Source organism: Trichoplusia ni, chromosome 16, assembly GCF_003590095.1.
Source record: "Trichoplusia ni isolate ovarian cell line Hi5 chromosome 16, tn1, whole genome shotgun sequence".
Lineage (NCBI taxonomy): Eukaryota > Metazoa > Arthropoda > Insecta > Lepidoptera > Noctuidae > Trichoplusia > Trichoplusia ni.
This window is the reverse complement of record NC_039493.1, coordinates 6,177,297-6,200,132: the sequence shown is the minus strand read 5'-3', so window position 1 is coordinate 6,200,132 and position 22,836 is coordinate 6,177,297. Positions and strand designations below refer to the sequence as shown.

At 34.8% G+C, this 22,836-nt stretch overlaps 1 long non-coding RNA gene across 1 annotated transcript; it reads left to right on the top strand.

Moving 5' to 3' along the window:
- The first annotated feature begins 16,205 nt into the window (after positions 1-16,205).
- LOC113502120 lies at positions 16,206-17,690 on the top strand. The gene is made up of 2 exons (XR_003401333.1): positions 16,206-16,506; positions 16,938-17,690. It is a non-coding gene; the product is annotated as an uncharacterized LOC113502120 (long non-coding RNA).
- The last annotated feature ends 5,146 nt before the right edge of the window (positions 17,691-22,836 follow it).

The following is a 22,836-nucleotide window of genomic DNA, read 5'->3' as shown; positions in this document are numbered from 1 at the left end:
GGATCAAAAGTACTAAAAGATAAATACATTTTTAATTAAAATCCTTTTCCATCTTTATTTCAATAAAACCACATAGAATCGTTCTAATGGGAAGAAACTAATAACTTGCTGGCTTATAAGAACGAAGCCTACAAAATGTTCTCTTTGCAAGCTGGCTACTGGACAGAATTAATATCGGCTCTATCCTTCTTTGGTAGCCTCTTCATTAATATCATAATAATATGCATATGACAGTCTTTGTAATCCTATAAAGGTGTGCATGGAAGAAAATGGATTCTAAAATATATAATGCAAGGAATTGTCGATTTTTCCTAAGAAATTATTCAAACTGGTTTCTGATCTAATATGACTCTACATTGAAAAATGTATTGATTGTGTACATTCTCTAATCTATGTTAGGTAATTAAGTTTCGGTCAAAATTATGGACTTGGTGCGGTGTTAAATTCAGAAATTTTGTAAGTGTCACTAGAGTCAAGACAAATAATTTAAGACATTATAATAACGTTATAAAAGTGCCTGAAAACGCGGCCTAACACCTATTTATATCCTATCTGCGAATCCCAAAATAGTTTCATAGATAAAAAATCTGATAATAGAAACAGATTCATCATTGCCAAACAAGGCTTTCCACTTTGCTTATAAAATGCCATTCAATCAAACGAGACATTCATTCCGAGCCACAAAATCTGAAGCTAGACTAGGTTTTTGCCTATACAGGCAGAAATTTAGCGAACATCTGCTAGCGTACTAGAAATTCGATTAAAGTTTTACAGGGCACTAAGCAAAGATTCTTTAATAAATATTAATAAATATTCTTTAATAAAATTAGTTTAATTTATTTTTTAACACTGAGAATTTACCTTCCAAATTATGATTTTTTTTACCTGTATATTAGGACTATAAGTATTAGTAGCAAAATAGATCTTCAACGTGATTTTATTTAAATGAGCAGTAGATTGCAAATCGTAGGGAAAAAATCAAATGGCGGTTCCATTTGATTGTTTTCTAAGGATAAGCTTCTAAAATATGTTTTCCAGTACGCATGAAGGCAAGCTTGGCTTAAACGTGGTTTTATAGCTACAAGTAATTGAGTTAGCATGTACTGAAGTAGTAAAACGTACGCTCCAGCAAATTATCTTTACTGCGACACTTAGATAACAGGATGGTCAGTTAAAGGGGTCGTTACGTTTAATTCAAATAAAGATATAACAAAATACAAAATTACCTAAAAAAAGATAAACGATAAATACCATTAACTACACTCGCTACAAATAGACACCCAATACAAATTTCAATAAAATTTGAGGATCAAATAAATTCTAACCTTGGAACAGCATTCCCTTTCCTCCCCATATGGAATGTCTGTTTTTCTTATCTAATGCTTCTCGTGACAAGACAGATCGCCGCAAACAGCGACTCCCCAAATAGTATGTTTACCAAAGCAGTTTCCATATTGTCGAACTAATAAAGCGGTTCGGAGACATCCCCGGGGTGTCGTTAAGCGATTAATAGATTTTCGGAAGTATGGAGAGGGATTAATGGGTAATAGCACGTATTTGCGAATCAATAATAACGGCGGGCGTTAACCCTCTCGAATGTAGAGGTTGTCGGAACAAGTTGTAAATGCCAAAACATGTTCACAAAAGTTGAAATACGAAATATTCCAATGTAATATAGCTGCTTAAGCCAAAAGTGAATTGAATTTTGTGGTGGAAACTTGACATAAAATTAATCAGGAATTTAAAAGTTTCAGGAGAGCTGTGGAAATGCAGAATCTAGTAGATGAAACTGACAGAAAATAAAACTAGAAATACACATACAATTTTAATGAATCTTTATCATTGCCGACGATTACTAAAACACCAAAAAAAGTAGTTATAACTTCATTGTTCATTGTCATTCATATGATATGTGTAGAGAACCATTTGGAAAATGTAATTGGAACTCTAAATCGGATATCTACGTAACAGTAACAAATAGCACAACAAAACTACCTTTTACTTTTCAACACATGTGCTATGTTCCGAAACGGCGCGGTGTCCCCAATTATTGGCGCCCACCAGGGGCATTCAGGCCATCGCTTGCACGTGACCAAGTGAGTCTGTTCTGAGATAAAAATATTATAAGGACAAGGGATCCTCGTTGGTTATTGAATATCTTGTGTTGATCGTGTTTTGTTCTATTGACAAATTTGCTGATTGTCAGTGTTTCTGAATTCAAATGTATATTTTTTTAAGCTGAAGATAAAAGTAAGTGCACACTATAATTTAAAACTATGAATAACTAAAATATACTTTTTGGACGCTTAAATAGTTCCGTCAAAAACACTGGCCTCAAAAGTCATCGTGTAATCCTGTCACGTCACGATCTTATATTGAACAATGCGACCAATTGGTAAAACATTTGTCTTTTCATCATTTGGTAAATCAGGTTGAGATCTTTCAAGTTTTGATTATTGAGAAAAAGATTCTACTTTTCTTAGGTTCTTGCCTAATTAGACCGTTTTAATGTCAAGAATTTGTCAATCAACAAAAGTTAATCGAGGTTATAGATAGTATATTATGGGGTGAAATGGCACATTCGATTAAAACTAGCTGCGGTTTCAAAACCTTCTATGTTCCCTTAGTAGACATGTTAGAGTCTTTTACACAGTAGCATTCTCTAAATGGATCACAAGACCTTACTCGTAAATAATGAAAAAAAATATTATAATTATAGATTATTCAGCAAGAGAAAAAGATTTTCATGAAATACCTCCCTAACTTCAAAGTCAAGTTCTTCTCGAATTATCGCTTTATCAATTTCCATTAGACTAAATTATCTTATATCCACGGCTTATATTCAGTACGTTTAATCCAGCATAAAGTAGCTTTTCAGTTGATTTTTAATGGGAAAACTTTTCCAGTTTGCGTGAGATCCACGCCGAGGAATACGCAACTTTCTAATAAGTAGAAAAATATGTTTGCATAAGTCTACTTACTTTTATTTAAAGCGAATTTGACGGTAAAGAGTATACTTTGATATGTTTTTATAAATCATAATTTGATTCTTGGTTCTTTGGTTCTTTTAAAATATTCTTAACCAATGTTCTTTTTTATAAGTAGCAAAATTACAATGTCTTAAATATATAAATTAAAACTGACCGACTTTTAAAAATATTTGACAAACACCTTCAATAAACACTGCAAAGGAATCTAAATTGGCTTCACAATAGCCGAAAACCAAAAAAAAAAACACAATTGAGTTTCTTTCCTTAATTAAGAGATCTTTTCATGCGTTCTAAGGGAAATATTTCTCTTTAAAAAACAAAAGAAAACATTTTAGAACAATTCCTTTACATTTTCTTCGCTAAACTCTAAACAAAGATTTTTTTGAATTGGGGCAAAGATCAATGCTGGTTAATAACCTTCGGCACAATGGTTTAAATACAATTGACAAATCTGTGTGACGTCTTGGTATTCACAGAGACGATATTATTATAAAACAAAATTGATATCCAATTAACTTCAATGTTTCGATCGTTATCAAATTTAATTAAAAATCGTCGAAATTGCATTTTAAAGTATCTTCAAGTGTGTTCCTTAAGCTAATTTTCCTTGTTGAACAGTTTCAAGATGGCTGCGTTCAAAAAGGTACCTTTTTCTGTTACAGCATCGGTCTTTTTGGGACTTGATACAATGATATAGTTCAACGCCAATACGTCAGTGTAAGGCCCAATTAAAGAATATATAGCGGTCGCACGTAATCTGAGACCTTTCGCGCTGCAGATTGATTCAGTGAGGTTGGATACGTAAATATTTTATATAACAGAAGCCCCGGCTGAATTGAATGGTTCCTTTGCCAGGCGGCTGAATAAAAAATACATGCGCATTGTCTTCGGCTGTACGTTTTGTTTGGTTTCGGCGGGAAAACATTTGTCACTGATGTGTTATTTTTCAGAAATCTTTTGTTTGATTTGAAGGGTTTCATGTTTATGCAGAGATATTGGGTATATACGGCCGTTTCGAACATCTGCTGATCATGAATTTGTGTGTCAAATAAAGGAAGGTTTTTGAACTTGTAAAGGGCCCTTTTGAAAGGCGAACAAGTGAAAGAGGTGTTTCGCTAGCGAAGCAATACAGAGTTTTTTTTTTGTTTTAAGGCATTTTTCAAGTAATATAGTTTTTTGACAACGCTTTAACATTCAACAACAAATAAATAAAGCTGTTTGTCTAGTCAACACACAGTACTAGTAGTAAATATATAGATCGATAGAATATGTTTTATTGCACACCACATAAGTACAGGATATAAAGATATACCATAAAAAAACATAAAGGCTGAACAGAATGCATCCACCGTTTTTAAGTCGTTTAAAAATGGCATCCAATTATTATGATACCATTTTCCCGTTACTCACATTTTACAATCTGTAAATAAAACAACCATCAACACCACTAGCATAATTAAAAAATCCAATCGAACCGTATGACAGTCGGATCCGGTCGCCCGATCCAGCTTAGCCGGGACAAAGGCAAAATTGTCGGGATTACATTAATATTGCAGATTATATTAGTGGCTAGGTATGCAAGCGACGGGATCGATCGGCCGCTCGGGGCACTGGACCTGTCGTAAATATAATAACAGCTTGTAATTATCATAGTACCTCGGAATTGCAGTAAAATGTCGCAACACTGATTCTAGGATCGCTTAGTAGCTGGTATGCGTAAATTTGCCTCGAATTTTGGTCGCATAGTACGACGTAGGTAAGCCCTCGCTCGCAGGATATGCTAGAAATACACAATGAACATCTTATTAACTGTTGTATCATAACTGTTTTCTTAACCACCATTGAAATACGCAAGGAACTTGTAATTCATTGCCGGTTATGATATATCACTTTTGATACCAGAAATGCGCAAATACGCAATGTAAAGCAACCTACGATATTTTACCTATATTTTACTTAGCGTAAAAGCTTCTGATTCTCCTAGACGGTTTTCTAGCATGAACTTGTATTGTCGAGTGGTTCGTTCGCACTAACTATTGCCCGCCTGAGGCGAGACCTTGTCATAATATCATTGAAATAGGTCGAATCTGCCGGAACGGCTTCATGAGTGACATCACGTCTTATCTGTGTAAGACGTAGGGCTCTGACGTTTTGACAGGCTTCGAAGTGTCTTAATTCCGTGTTAAGATTCTTGATCCATGCCTGTACTGAGCTTTCAAACAGAGACCGTAGCTATTTTGCAAGCGAGACAACACTATTTTTTGTGTTGTAATAGACCTGTGTAAAGAAATCATATCACACAACTGACGTCACTCAGCGCAATCACAATATCGTCAACATTCTAAAATTATCGGTTTCCATTTGTCTGCAAACGGATCCAAACCTGGGTTGGTGTCCACGAGCGCGTTGAGCACCTCACATTCCATAACAATTCTCAATACGTCTCATACCAGTGGAGCATTTTTGATTATTTATACATCAGCATTTATCATCATAATTCAAAGTTTTGTTCAATTTTAACAGAACTCTTAACTATTATCAAAATACAATCGACAAATGACGTGTACTATTACAAAAGCATAGTCAATAGAGCATTGAATAAAGCTAACACTGCGTTCGACCGATAAAGCTGAATAATAATTATTATCGTAACTATGAAAATTTGTGGCTGGGTGATATTATTCAAACAGTATAAGTATTGAAAATTGGTCTATACCTCCTATGAGTAACAAAAATTTAAATGACTTCGTTTATTTACTTAAATTTTACGTTGTTTTTTTTTTGGGAAGCTGGCAAAAAATTAAATATTGTTGCAATGTCGGTACGAAACCAGGCAATGTTCTTGTGACATAATCAATTCTTTAATTCTTGGAGTCAATGAATCATGAATGTAATGTCTAGAGATACACAATTTGAACTCTTTTAATTTTTATTTTATTTTATTTAGGACCTCAAACAAAGGATATACACACAAAATCACAAACAATATAAATAAGATGAGACCATTTCAGTGTACTCCTTCAATTATAGGAAGCCACAGCATCCAAAGGGTTTCGACTGAGCTATACTATAAAACATGAAATACAAAAACTAATATTATTATACATAATGAGTTCAAGAAATTAACAATTTTAGAAAATACAATTTATAGAAGTACACTTCTACAGTTCTGAAGGGAGTTAGGATGACTGGACTGACAGCCTCCTAATGCCATCCTATAAACAACGGGCTGATTTGGATCTCACGTCCGAAAAAAAGAGCACATCACCAAATAATAAGGTACACAATCGATTAACATAGTATTTATTAAAACCAGTTTATTTTTAACCACTCTATGTAAAAATACACGGAATTGTGAACAAACCTCTCCCTTGCCAACTCAATAACAATAAGTATTCACATCACACACTCAAACAAGGTTTCTTGGTCTGTTCTTCACAAGTTTTATTTTCAAACAAAGTTAAATTATGTTTTTCCTCTTTTTACTCCCGTATTCTGTATCGGAGTATATCGACGGATCAACTTTCGACGGTCCTTATACATGGAGTTTTTAATGGCGTTTTGAGCTAGAACATTATAATAACACAGCGTGATCTATAAATGCTTGTTATGAGTCTGGGCTTCTTGTGCATATGACTTGAATGTTTGTTAGACTCCGCGGGACATGAGCATTTAATTATTTTTAGTATTGGAATTGTTTAAGGAATCGTGAAATGTAGATGATAGATGTGTTCTAAACTATAATCAGTAGCTAGTCTACCCTTGTGGTCCAAGTACACATATAAACAGTAGCTAGAAAAATAAAAATCAATGTAGTAAGCTTTTGAGGCACTCAGATCTGATATAATCCGATATAATCGCTGATACTGACCAGAACGCTCCAATGTTTTAAAATCATAAATTAAAGTTATGTTTTCGACACAACATTTTTTCGCAAACATTCGAAGTTACTATACGCGAGAGCAGTCTAATATGAAAACCATCGAAAGGGAAAAAGGAGAAGAATGATCAAAAAAACAAAATGCAATCACAGGCAACGGCACCATTGTTTTACTAAACCGACATTAAATATTCATGTTGATAAGTAAATGCTAACACGAATGGAATCAGGGATCAACACTAGTCCAATAACAGACAATTATCGGTATGCCTCAGGGAAGGACCCGTCAATCCGAAGCACCGAAAGCCACCAAATAAGGATCGCTGTGTTTGACGTATATTCGCAAATGTCGGTCAAGCAGATCTTAGTACCAATTTACCGACGGATCTTCGGAGCGATTTCGGTATCCTAAGCTTAATTGCCGTGTGCATCTTGTGGCGAAGGGGTCGTCTTTGATTTGATTTGAGGTTCGAAATGCTAAAAATAGAATTTTAGCCTGGGTTTGAAATAATAATCATTATTATTTAATTATGTTTCTATCAAAAACAATTCAGCAATTCAACTTACTGAATCTATAAAATGATTATAGAAACCAAATATTAAGTAATTTTATGAAATTAAAACGACAAGACAAAGGATTAAATCGTACGATAGCTATATATCGAGTAGGTAATCTCAAGCTATAAAACTATCCAGGACATTTAACTCGAATTTGGCTTATAAATTCAATCTAAATTTTTAAAGGGTCATTCATTAGCAAACGACAGAAATATCGACCTAAAATTATCCCTCGGTCTCCAAGCTAACTTTAATATTTAAATTTGGGAAAGTATCAAACAATTTCTCATCGTAAATATCAAAATCCGTCTCTGTCAAAGGGTTCCCAATTCATTGATTTACACAAATTTAGAACGGGGTGCCGGCTTCTGCGGCGAGATCAATAGCTTCACAGGCATACCTTCCTACATATACGTATATATGTAAAGACAATGGCTGGAATACAATTGGAAAATATCACTTATGTATGTTTGTTAATTAGATTTTGCGAGAGTTTTGTCTTTCAAAATCTCTCGAAGGTGGTATACCGTCGAATGTATTTTATATGTGAGATTAACGGTTCCCTAATGCCGCAAACTTAGAGAATACGTGCAGGTATTACAAATGGGGTTCGAAACGTTGATTTACAGGAAACTAACAAATAGTTTATATTATGTTGAGTGTTTGATGGAAAATCACTTTGATCCAGATTTTTCTGACCAATAGGTAAGTAAAGATAAAATATCTCACTAAAATAAATCGCAGCAGTTGATAAAAAAACAAAAGAGGTTCATAACATCATCTATATCTATACTAATATATAAACCTGAAGAGTTTGTTTGTTTGAACGCGCTAATCTCAGGAACTACTGGTCCAAATTGAAAAATTATTTTTGTGTTGAGTAGACAATTAATCGAGGAAGGCTTTAGGCTATAAACCATCACGCTACGACTAATAGGAGCGAAGATACAATGGAAAATGTGAAAAAAAACAGGACGGGTATAAATCATAACTTACATCTTCTTCTACCCACGGGAACGAAGTCGCGGGCAACAGCTAGTACTAATATATAAAGCTGAAGAGTTTGTTTGTTTGAACGCGTTAATCTCAGGAACTACTGGTCCAAATTGAAAAATTCTTTTTGTGTTGAATAGACCATTCATCGAGGAAGGCTTTAGGCTATAAACCATCACGCTGCAACAAATAAGAGCGAAGATATAATGGAAAATGTGAAAAAAACAGGGCAACTTATATCTTCTACCCATGGGGACGAAGTCGCGGGCAACAGCTAGTAAACGATATAAGTTTTAGCTTAACCACCCAAAAGCCGGTAATGGCGAGTAACAAAACTCCAAATACCTTTTTCAAAAACGCATGAACATTATAATCCTTCAAGTACAGACTGATAATTTATGGGAAAAACAAAAGTAATACCAGTCATGGACAACTAATCCACGTCTGCCTGACTTATTGTAACGCTGCAATATTTTATCCCCTAGTCGTTCTAACTACTTACTTAATTGCACTTGCATAAGACTCACCTGTCGCCCAGACAGGGAAACTACTGTAAGTATTAAAGTATATGGAACCACTCAAAAGTATTGAACAAACAAAATATGTACGCAAATCTCGCAAGAAACTGGTAAAATAAGAAAATAATCTGACTTTAATTTTAGTAATTAACTTTTTCTTCCATAAATCTCTATCCTATATTAATCAAAAAGTTAGAGGTAATGGGGCCTTGATAATTAAAATAAAACTACTTTATAAAATATTTTGAACTGTTTATTAAACCCCACGCAAAAAGAAGGGTATTATAAGTTTGACGTTTCTGCCTGTCTGTCAGTCTGTTGCATCATCATCCCGTATAGATTAAGCGATTAAAACTTAGTTTATTTTTTGTATTCAAGGTAAAATTGGCCGAGCCATTTAAAAGTTGGGGGTGTAAAAGTTACTAAAGGGATTTTTAATCGTATCTTGTTTCTGACGACACGAACAGAATTATTTTCAATACAAATCCATATTCAGGGAAAGTGTCAACTAAATTCAATTCCCAGTTCGTATCTTAACTCGAAACACAAGTCCAAACAGCAGCTAGTTTAGATAAAGGAATCATTCCAATTAGCTAGAGCAAATACCTAGAATTGAATACAGATTTACGCGGCGCTCTTGGACTATTAACCAAGGAGGTCAGAAGGTCAACAGCATATAATATGATACACGATCCATACACAAAGCAAAGTCACATCTTGTAATTACTTAACTTATGACATAACTGAAATACGTACGTGAACTACGTTCATTTTAGTAATTAAATTAGTTTAGTCTTACTATCAGAATTCTAATTAACATACCTACTCCACTGAAAGATATTTTTTTTACCTGCTTTCTATCACGGCACAAAGCTGAGGCAAATTGGAAAAGGCCTTTTCTAAAAATATAAAATAAACCTTACTATACCATGGTAACTGATTTTACACTTATCAGGTCACAGACAGCTTTACCGCAGCCAGAGTTCCAAGTCTTTCGGTATTTGTATGAATTGATATCCAATCCAACTTGAACAAACTGAAACTTTGCTAACAACCTACTTGGTGCCACTGAATCTCCAATGTCTCCCGTCGCACTGACCTCCAATTATAATTGTTTCGTATAACCATCCATTGTTAGCAGCTGAGGTAAATTGTAAACGGATAGATGGGAGTCGACTTAAGTGTCGACTTGTTAGAGCGAAAAGGATTGTCATTAACTGTGTCCCACTAAATAGTATATTGGATACGAATTAAATCGGTAGTGAGCAAGAGTAGTAAATAGAAGAAGCAATTCATTAAATGGAAACGTGTGACCCAGCGAATCAGAATCCACCAAAAATGGAATTCGCATCCCACCGCGCAGGTCGGCAGCTGTAAATTATTCGGGCCTTAGGCTGAGCGCCAGCCGCACGTAATAGCGACAATGTTAAACGCGAGCATGACACGCTACAAGGCGATTCAGTGCTTCGCCCCTGCGGAATTAGGTGCAAATTTCTATTGAATTGCCCTCCATACGAATAACAACTGGCTCTAACAACAAATATGGTGAAAAAATTGGTCTCGCACGGTACGAGAAATAAATTCGAAACAAAATTGAATACGATTGCAATATCGATGATTCAGATATGACTTTTATGAATAGGGAGGTAGAAGTCGGAATTTGTGATAAGAATTCTGTTTGTGTTTGAGAAATTGATGGAAATGTAAAGGTGATGGATATCAAATAACCGAGAGTCGAAAAAAATAATCCTTTTTGTTGTTCCTTCAGATGCCCTATACAACCCAGATGTTACGCCAAAAGTCACTGATAAGGTGTGATCATACCAACACATCGATACACAAAATGCAATAAACAACACATACACAAACGAAATAAAATTCATGTGCACCCCACAAACTTTTAATTTAAAACATTCCTGTTTTTATCAAAACCGCAAACAAACGTGAAAAATGACTATCTATCTGTTGAACCGAGCAATGATTTTTGCGGTTGCAGTGGCCGTAAAATGTACTGCGAATTGTAATAGTAAACCAATTTACTATCAAATATTTCGGTTCGATACTTTATTAAAATATTTGCCCATTCTGTAACATTTTCATAAAATGGCTATTCTTGCAATAGTCATATATGTGTGGGCTTGTAACGGTAGGAAATATATTCTTATGAAGGAAAAACATAATGTAGAGTCAAATGTAAATTCTTTGGATAATATCACTCATGATGTCGATTACCACATAAATTACTTGATATTGATACTTTTTTTAATGCCTGTCTTATAATGAATGCAGCCTGTGTAGCCAAAAATTACATTCTTTCAGTTTTGAAAGAAAAACGTTAGGCCCGTGGACACTTCAAAAGACGTGTTGTCAAGAAACTTGTGACGTAACTGACTCAACATTTTTTTTAAATCATAACCAAAAGAAATGTATACATTTGACTAGTTGATCAGGAGATCTACTATAATAATCTTCTACAGGCAAATTAGTAACATGAAAATCTGGTTAGAAATACTTTATCTACGTAACTAAAATTAATACCCACTTATCAATTCCAGAGTAAGCTTCATGAAATCCGAATGAGCCTCAAACATCTAGCACATTGCAGACAAAGTACCAGGAGTCCAGTAGAGCGAGTTGATCTATTATTCCGAATTTCAATAGACACAAAGTTGGGTACGTGACCGGCGTCCGCGGGGAGATCGCGTGCTTCCCCTCGTTATAAGACCGGGCTTATGGCTAGCGATAGCGATTAAATGGATTATGATACTAGGACCACATATTTTATGCATTATTGAAGCATTATGGTAATTTGGTGTTGTGATTGCCAAGTCTTTGGTCGACGGAATTTTGTAGCGAATGTACTATGACAGAAACAGTAGTGAATCATAAAAATGTTTTTGTTTTCCGATCAAGTGCAAGTCGGACTCACAATTTACAGATTAAATAGATTTGCTCGTTCCATAGTCACATGTTCCTATTTGTCGTCCACCAACTATTACTGTAATAACCGTCCAACAGACAGCTCTCTCCCAGTTAAAGGGTTTCATTTTCAAAATCTGGTAACGGATTCTTAAAAACTAATATTATATACGCGGAAACGGTGACCGATCTGTATGAAATTTGATCAGAGCAAAAAGTGGCTCGGTCGTATCATCTTTTATCAAGCAGATGGACTAGGGTATGTGACAAAAAAACACTGTATAGTCCCTGAGACAGATTTCCAAAAAATATTGGATGCGTATTTTTTCATTACGTTTGTGTGACTCACTTACCAGTAAGCTGTTACCTCAAGCTAAGCTGTTAATTTTTCATTTTTTTGGGAAACCTGTCTGACGGTCTTCTTAGATTTATTCAGACAAATACTCCCTTTTGAGCAAATGAAACTGTAACCTCAGAGTACAAGCATAACTTTTAATTTTCCTTGCAATATACGATAAAAAGTATTTGAAATAGCGATAATTTATTATTAAAAAAGCATAATTATCGTTAAAGTATACCTCATTTTGTGAACGTATTGTATCTGAATTTGCTCGAGTTAATTCATAATTAGACGAGAATATCCCGCTAATTAGCCAAATGTAAATACGTATTGTGAACATCGGGGAATATCATAATCATTATGACGTGGATTGTAATACACAGGGTGCACAGAAGTGCGTCATATCTTGTATAATGTTTTTCCCAACAGAGATAATATACAATTTTGTTTTTTTGTGACAGTAGTATGTAGTACAACACTTTAAAAGAGACTGCGACCCCTGAGTTTGTTTCGACATTTCTTCTCAGGGTAGTCAGCTAGGAAATGTCGGCTCCAGCGTTCTCAAAAAAGTCATGTAAAAGTGATAAAATCTCCTATTTGCAGAATAAATGATTCCATTTCAAAAATTTCAATGATAAGGTAAGATTAATATAGGTATATTCAGATATTCCGAAGGCTGGCAGGCAGTGGTTGGAGAAGGAGAACTAAAGAACGAGTTCAGTGACCATCGGAGAGGCCCAAAGTTCAGCAGGGGGCTGAGATGGGCTGATGACGACAAATTTTTCAAAATCTCACACCAACAATTTTAATTAGCCAATAACAATTTTAATTGTAGGGTTTTTATTCGAACTTGCTATAATTTAAATATAATAAATATGTATCTAGGTAGTTTAGAAACACCCTGTAAATAATAGTTTGTTCATATAAACAGGTCACAGGTATGCTTTGAACGTTCATAGCTTTTATAACGGTAATCAATTATGTACGGAGGAATTTTGTTGATAAGCCCACACGCTGAATTTCATTGTAAAGTGAACTATCACACTTCGGCTGCTTCATAAGAGAGGCAGAGATGATGTTTCCTTGAATGAAGACATAGCAATAATAGTTAAACTAAAAAAATATACAATTGAATTTTAATTTTTCCGAATACTGGCAAATTACCAAATGTTTTTTTGCGTTTTGTCATGGGTCATTTAAGTTAACGAAAGATACACATTATTTGATGTTACAAGTTAAACTGGATTATTTGAGACTACAACCTTAAGTGGATATATCAGGATTTTGACAATTGTCATTTTTTTTATTTCTTTCTCTACTGATTCAAAATTCACAAATATTGCTAAATTAAATACGAATGCATTTTGGTTTAACATATTTGCTTTAACTGGTATTTCGACATTCTACGTTACAGTATCTAGTACCTGAGTGCCATTAGACGGAAGCAGGATTTAAGCAGGGAGATTAAGGGGCAAGCAGGCGATCGGGCGATTAGAACAGGTTCAACTATCATTTAGTTAATATTAAGATGCTTTTGAACCACATGTATTACATATTGGCGTCTTCTAACGATAATTAATTGCCCTACATATATTGAAAATAAGGACCTATGAAAGTCGTGAACTAAATGTATTTAATATTACAGTACTTAATTGCTAGGTACGCATTTGAATGTATTCTCGAGTTGTGATGTAGTAAACAGAAGGGTTTTTTTTATATACGTGTAAATTTTGTAAAATGCATGTAATCTTTTCATCCCGACCGTCATTATGATATTAATTATTGACAGTTGTTACATTTAACCAGTCTGGCTATAGAAAAGAATCGGTCTGTGATACCCGGTTAACACATTCAATTGTGATTGTAGGTTTTTACAAAAAATTCTGAAGCAATAGAGGTCGTTAAACCAAATGAGTTGAACAAAACAATGAACGTCAGAAACTCTAATAAACAAACTTCGTTCTTGTCTAATAAAACATAATTTAAATTGTTTCTTAATACCAGTGCCCTTACTATGGTCTCTTTCAATCGAACTGCTGTACGTGTTAAAGTGAAACAGCGCTCTTTACTTCTGATAGTGGCGTCTCGCTCCCACTACGACACCAGTTTTTTAATCCCTCGTAGTAGGGGCTCAGGTCACGGTGAGGCCGCATTTCGTCGCAAAAATGTTATCCCTTTCATCGCACCAGAACGAAAATTAGTTTCTAGTCTTCCTCAAAACACATCAAAGGATTAAAGGAAAGTTTAATTTTAAGAAATTGTTACTCCGAGGGGCTTTCGAGTAAATTTAATGCTAATTAACAATTATTATTAACTCGAAGGAATCAGAAAGTTGGTCATCTTGTATTAAAGCTTTTTGGAAAATTCTTTTGACTTGTTCTCGCTTCTTAATAAATAAAAGGTCCTTCCTTTTTGTGATTTTTACCACTATACGGTTCAAGAATATTCCGAACATTGACATATACATACATAAAATATATTTATTACGTGTAAAGTTTCCCTATTTTATGTTCCACATACAGACCTCATACACTTGGTCTTCCATACACTTGGTCTTCCATACACAAAATATTCCATACACAAAAACTATTAACGGCTCATAATTTTATGTAGCGTAGAAGTATTAATAATAATACCAGTTAATGATTATTGTCATAACTTTTTCACTTTTATTGCGCTCGTAAAGTATGTATTACGATTGCAAAATCCATAATACGACTGTCGAGAGACGATAACTTAGCGTTCCATTTTATTGCAAGATCAGCTACATAGTAACTCGTAAACGTTCGAAAGAACAATTATCTTATTAATTATATCTACTGATTTGTCTGTCAGTCTGTTTGTAATCAAATCTTGCAATTAAAAATTTGATCCACTTCCCAGAATTCGATGGAGGGCATTGTACCATATATTGCGTGATAATGCAATATTATGACATGGCATAGGTCTGATCCAATGCTGGAGCTGGAAGATGGAAACAGCAGCTCCGCTAAAAAAAAACATTGTGTAGTTTGGATTGTATTTCCGAAAACTTTGCGTCCAAACTCTTCTTTTCCACCAACAATACAGCTTCCACGCTGCAATTTCCCCAAACCAACTAATTATATAGTAATTGTCTGCATTTTAAATCTAAGACTATTCTTTACAATTTGCCGCACAAAATTAAATAAAAACATAATCAATTGCATGCAATAAATAGTCTGGACGGTAAAATCTCGACAATAAAACAGCATTAAGCTGAATTTAAAGTTGCCAGGGAGGGATGAATAATGGAGGGTAGAAAGAAATATCCCTGCCGGCCGGCAAAACTTCCAGCCACCCACTTAAAAGTAAAACAATTTTTGCCTATCTGTAAATAAGTCCCCAAAGGTTGTAGTTATAAATTTTGTATGCATCAACCAGTATAAAATTACCTTGTATGCTTCCTTAAAATTTTATAGAATCATTTAAGAAAAAGTGCAAAGATTCAAAGCTCTCTATAAAATGGTTACTTCTACGAAGATTTTTTGAGTCAAAGGTGTTGCAAAATTGGTTTTTACTTACTTTGACACTCTTGGTGAGATAGAAAAAAGAACTGTTAATCCATGAAATACATAGCGCAGTAATTTTCAAATTGTTCTGTATCTTCTTTGTAATACTTAATTTAATTTCCAAATCTTGAATCTTTCAAGAAATACGACAGGGAGGACTGTGCTTCTTTAATATTACTACTAAAAATCTACATCTACATCACCTACATCATCATATTCTTATTACTGACTTATTTTTGACTTTTAAATATATTTAATATATTATATATTAATATATTATTGGACAACATTCACACAACGCCATCTAGTCTCAAATTAAGCACAGCTTGTGTTATGAGTACTAGACAACTGATAAACATACTTATATATTTCTAAATATATATAAATTACACCCAGACACAGAACAAATGATCATGTTCATCACACAAACATTTGTTCTGGGTGGGAATCGAACCCACGACCTGCGGTTTAGCAGCCAGGGCCACTAACCTCTAGACCAACAAGCCAGTCAAAGGACTTTCAAGTCTGAACTTTTCAAGTAAGAACTTGAGTAAGCCCAGCAAATATTTGTCCATAATACACAAATAAACAGTTTCCGAACAAAACTTCTCGTGTTAAATCCTACTTGAAACCAGACCATAGACTCGATACATTTGAAATTTCATTTTACCGATATGAAGGATTTTACTATTTGACGTTCAATTTTCCAATCATCCCGTCAGCATTTCAATATGAATATCAAAATTTCTGGTGCACTCAAAAGAATTTACACAGTTTGGTAAGCGATACGTATTTTGAGAATGTATTTTGCAGCGGTTACGTATTAAATGTTATGAATTCCATATTATTCTGATGGTATGAGTTCATTTTTGTGCACGTCTGTTTATTACGGAGCTACGTGTGCCATGCTTTGTTTTTAATTTAAAGTCCATGCATTTTTGAAGTGCTCTGAAATTCGTATTAAGTTTTCTGATGTTATTATAGCGGCAAATTAATATAAATCATGAATTTTGTTGATGCTGTTTCGTAATTCGATGTTTTTATAATTTTACTTATGCATAACATAGGATGATTGGAATTTTAGCTTTGTTTATGACTAAATGTATTTTTAACAAGTATTTTCCACTTTGTCATTAAAACCAGTGTGAGTCCTCACATTAACCATAAATTATTTTTGATAATCATGAAGATGATAATGATATTCTCCAGTTTCAGAGGCAATCAGTTTAGTCATAGAAAATGTCATGGCCAAGTGCCACGTGTGCAGTCGTACCCCAACCAGGACACCATCAAGTTAGCGACGGTTCGCATCACGCCAACGCTGAAGCTACTTTCCTTTAGAGTCTCCAAGAACTACCTCTACTTCAGCTTTGCGCGACCCGATACCGACCTATTGGAGTTCAATGAACTATGTAGCGAAGAAGGGTAAATCTAGACCTTAGAACCAGTATTGTTATAGTATGTGGGGAGAAAAAACTTCAAGTGTTAATTATATGGATTCAGCTAAAGAACGGGTGAAGTGGCCGTTTTGAAGCCAGGGTCTCGGTACTGAAGCACGGGTTGTTAAGACACGTGTACATTTTAGTGAATCATAAAATAATTTTAATGTAGCATTTCAACTGCCGTTTCAACTTTCGGAATTTTTTTCAATAGATTTTTCTTCCACTTTGTCTGTTTCTTTGACTGCTACTAAAGAATCTATATCTTTATTTATACTTTGAAGATCATTTTTAAAACTCCCAAACGGACTATAACATTACTGTTCACTCGTATTTATGGTAATATTAAGTTTAACCTCGTGTGTCCTATGAATTGAGTCCATGTGCCTGTTTTGTTTGTCGCACAAAGTAAAATCGGTAAATATATGTTCGTGTAATGTTTTGTCTGTGTTAATGTCATGTAACAATAATGTCTCTTACGTAAGTGTATTGTAATGTCGGAAAATAAAATAATTGGAAGTTATGTTATCGTTTTATTGCACGATTGCAATAATTTGCAGGAAAACATTGAATCTACTAAGTACATCTACTATTTATAAAATTCTCGTGTCACGGTGTACGTCATTGAACTCATCCGGATCAGCTCGACCGATTCTCATGAAACTTGGCATATTGGGTAGGTCTGAGAATCGGACATCACCTATCTTTCATTCCCCTTAAACTCATATGTATAGCAAATATAACATTTGCCGGGTCAGCTAATGTTATTAAAATTCAGCCATATTAAGTAATTACTGTTGTAAATGAGCTGGTCCGTCTTTTACAGTTGGCAGATTTCAAACCAGTTTCTTTTAAATTGAAATAACTTAACCTTCTTTCATCGCGCTTTTTTAAATTTAAGTCAGAAAAGTTCAATTACAGGGCCGGGATTTTCTTGGTGACGCTTAGTGCATTGATCATGATACTTTTGACTAGCATTGATAAATGACGCCAAAGAGGGATATTTAAATGTTAAATTTTAACCTCTTTCGTTTAACTGTCATCTCATTTTAGCTACAGCTAGTTGTTTATAATATTGCACATTTAACAATTATACATTTGATAGCTCAGCTTCTACTATTAAACGTGTGATATCATTACTCAGACTCTCCATATTACTAACTACATCCTATTCAAACACGTAACAGCACATGATTCCCAACTCCAAGAATCACAACTGCACTCAATTAATTCTCACTATTTCGGTACTAAACAGAGCTGGCAGTACAAATAATTCGTACTACATACAAATCTCGCTTTCCTAGTACTTAACCGAAGACCTACCACCGTCTTTAAAGCAATGTGATAGCTGTTGTGTGTGCGGGATAGCGCACTCTTTCGCGTAGAGCGGCGTCTCGTTTTCTCAACTGCAATACCGTAACTTTAAGTCGTGGTACAGGGTCTTCTGTACTTGGGGCTTAAACCCATACATCGCACACATAAGGCTCACTGGGAAATTGTACAAGGATTTTGTTTTAAAACCTCGTACTTTTGTTGTTTTAAGATTCCAGTTTTGTTTTCCAGTTTCCTGTTGAGTATGAATTTGTGTTTTGCTTTTAATGTTCATGCATGGGTTTAGAGCTTGAGTTTGTTCTTATAAAAATTGTAAACCTTATATACATTTAGGAAGTTACTGTTAATGTGTCGAGACTACAAAAATGTTTCACGTAATCATCATCATCCTAGCCTTTTGCCAAATATCTTACTAAGTAGGTACCAGTGTTTTATAAGAAGCCACTACCTATCTGACTTCCACGACCCAGCTATCTTTGCAACACGATACCCCTATATGTATAAGACTGGTTGTCAGACTTTCTAGCTTTTGACTATCAATCACGTGACCCTCAATTTAACGTGTCTCTCGTTGTATTTATGAACCCTAATCGCAACAGTATTGAGTTTAAACGATGTGGATTACATTTATCCAGCTTATTACTGATACTTAAACAAGTAATTAAATCTCATTTACATATTCCGATGGCAGAATAAAACGTTTCTAGTGCTGTCATCACTAAAAAGTAGACTAAAATTGACTTCTGTCTACTCCTGTCACATTCGGGCAAACAAACAGATTTTACAAAATCTTTAAAATTCTAGTACGAAACATATTAATGATTGAAATGCATAATGAAATCAAATAAAACATTTTAAAATGGTCGCGAAATAGGCACCTATTGTACTATGGCACAAGGTCGATGTATGGTAGGAAGAACTCGGAAAAGATGTAAACGGTGTTGTATAAATTTCAAACGTTGTCTGAAGAGAGTATTTACTTGTCGCAGCGGGAGGATGCGGAAGTGCCGTCGGCGGATGAAGAACTGTTGTAAGAAGATGTGTTGTAACCTGCCGTGCTGCACGCGCATCAACCTGTGCGAGAGCTGCCGCAAGTGCCGGCGGTGGGCGCGGCGCTGCGTGTGCCGCCCGGCCTGGCAGGGCCGCCGCCGCGTCGCTCACGTCGAATACTACAAAGTCAAAAAGCGCAGACGAATCGCTACCGAAGAGCAAATCCCCAACGATCACAGCCAAGTGTTCTACTGTTCCGTAAGCTCACATTCCAAATCTGCGTTAGACAAAAATACTAAAGACAGTGCTGAAACTAAAAGCAATCATGAGGGAACTTCAAAATCAGTGAAAAGTGAAGGAGTTGATGAAGGTACGAGTACAATGTGCGTAATGGTGTCCAAATGAGAGTGACTCACAACTATTGGTGTACATTATCTATGTTTTTATATTTTTTGTGATGAATTAAATTTGTCGAGGGTGACGGAGACGCGTTGAGTTATTTTTGAAGAGAATCATGAGATCACAAGACTATTAAATACCTTATAAGGAAACCAATACCGTTATAAAGATGAGTACAATATATTTTTAAAAGTAAAGTCTTTTTTAATGAACCATTACTATGTTAGTGAAGGAATCATCGAATTACTGGCTGAAAACAAGGAAAATAAATCTTGAATATATAATACGAGCGGGTTTGATACTAACTAAAGTTTAGCTAGTAATTTGGTAACTTGCTGAAATGATCGACCACCAAAACTCAATGCAAATCATACTAATAATGCTTGAATTTTAGTTCCCAAACTCTGCACTTTTAATGACCAGATTTAAAAACTCGACTTATTTTCCATGAAACTAGTTTTCACATTAATTGCTTATGAATTATGCAAAAATGTAAGTGCACCGTCAAAGTTTCTCGCGTTCATTAACGAAAGTTCCTACTGATATGTAACTTTATAGTCGCCGTTGACGTTGGAGGGCACTATGTGGACGGACTGCATAATCACAGAACTAATTTGCCTAATCTTCTTCCGGAGCTAGATTCCAGTTTTGTTGAAGTTGTTTGTGTTACGTCACGTAGATGGAATTGGTTTTATTATCTTTTGGAGTTCCGAGTACAGATGTGACACTATGTTTTCTTGCTATTGTGTATTATTGAAATACTTTTGATACCCAATGCCATAATTTTAATTAATTTTGCTAGAAGGTATTATAATACAAACGTGTCGTAATGGCCTTGCAGTTCTATGTACGGATTTATATGCACGAAGCTACAGGTTCGATCACCAACGTTAGTACTATATGACTTTTTACTGTCATATTTACCTTCTATTACTAAATCAAGGTGATGGAAAACAACGAGAGACAATTTCCAAATATTAGAATCTGTAATTGCGAACCCACTACTGGGCTCGGCTGGGACCCAGCAGTGGGGCATTTTAAGGCTGGTGTTATTATTTTATACACAATGAATATTTTCGAAAATGTTAGTTAAGACTTTGAGACATACTACAAGTAGGCATAAGGAATATTTTTGTCACGCCCTTAAAAAATCTCATTGCACTTTCAGTTAACACATACTAAGTAGATTAATGTGAAATATAACATTTTGTGCATTAAAGTTTTGTCATTCATCATTTACTACGCTACAAATTCTAATTAATTTGACTACCAAGTTTACATAGTAAACAAATTAGTTGTGACAATGATACAAAGTACGGTAGTGCAAATAATGCTTCCTAATATACCGTTGTAATTAAAGGCTTCACTATACTTAATACAACCTCCATACCGACAGCATGTGACTATTAACTCAAGACTCGAGCTGTTTTCGTCGCTCACAGACAATTCTATGAAGTTGGTTCCGTCTATGTGAAAATACACTAACGTCACGCATTTGTATTATATTATTTGCTTTAATACTGTTTTATTGAAGTTTCTACTTTATGTGCTGTGCAAGTTTGTATGATAACGTAGCTATTCGGATTCAATTTTGTAAAGGTTTTTTTTTCAAAGTATTCGTATTCATATATTTATTTGCATTCCATAATGTTACACTGCGTACTTTGAAAATTGTTGCTTTAACGTATGAAGTCTAAACTTATTTATTTTCATTCTCTCGGTTTTTTAGGCTTTTGACCATATTTGAGCATAAAATGAGTGCGGAGCATAGTCTTAAGAAAAGCACTTATGCTTGTCCTACGCGAGGATCGAACCCATGACACGTTACGGTAACGTGAGTTTGGCATGATAACCTCAACCACTCGACAATCCATGCAGTCTACCTTAGACTACCATCAACTAAAATAGAAGAAGAAAATCAAATGATTACGTAAAATGTAATGAAAAATGATTAAGGAGCAATGAACAAAGCTCTAAGCCGCTTATGATTTGGTCCAAAAGCTTTGGGAAACAAGATCCGGGGAATTTCTTAGTCCTTTTATCAGCGATTCCTTTTTAACTACGTTCCTTACACAATTTAAAGCAAATGAAGCAAAATAATGAACGATTACTTGTTTTTAGGGGTCCGAGAAGAGCCTTGGCATTTTGTACGATGTAAATTCTAGTTTAAACGTCTTATTTCGTAGCCTTTTTTTCTTTCTAGTTAAGAACAATTTGGGAGCCAGATTTTTTTTTTTTCTTAAGCTATGAAATTCTACCTACGAAGTCAATGGTACCTTGCATACTTTTTCCGAAATGTGATTTATAATAATAGTAGCACTTTAAAATGGCACAGAATCATATTACATAGACAGCGCTCAATATCGCCCACCAAACCACTTCCTATGTGCTCGCAGTGAAAACGAACGGTGCAACGAACTTCACAGTACAGCACGCTGTCACTTATTATACAAAAGGTGATTTTAATGTATCAGTCATGTCGATCTCAGTGGCGTGCACTTGGAGAGGCCAGTATCCAGCAGTGGACTGCGATAGGCTGATGATGATGATGATGATGAGTCATGTCCAAAAAATGGCCACTTCTATTAACGGATATACTGAGTACGAAGCATTGTCTACTAATTTTCTTATACCGACCTTCTTTAATAATGGGCAATATCCTTAAAGTATTTGATGTTACCGTCAAAGGTTTATCATTTTAATGGAAAATCTTAACTGCGATCTCTAAATTATATGTAGTAAAAGTTAATAGTAATTATAAAACGTTTATAGCAATAATTAAAACATTTTGATCTATGTCTTTTAATGAGTAAAAGTCGTCGCGTCATAACTTTTAATATTTTCTTTAACTGCATCCTTAAGATGCATTTAATGTTTTCTGTAACTATGCCGTGGTTAGCTTGGTATTAGCTTTTAAAAACTGTCGTAGAAGTGATCATATCTGAAGA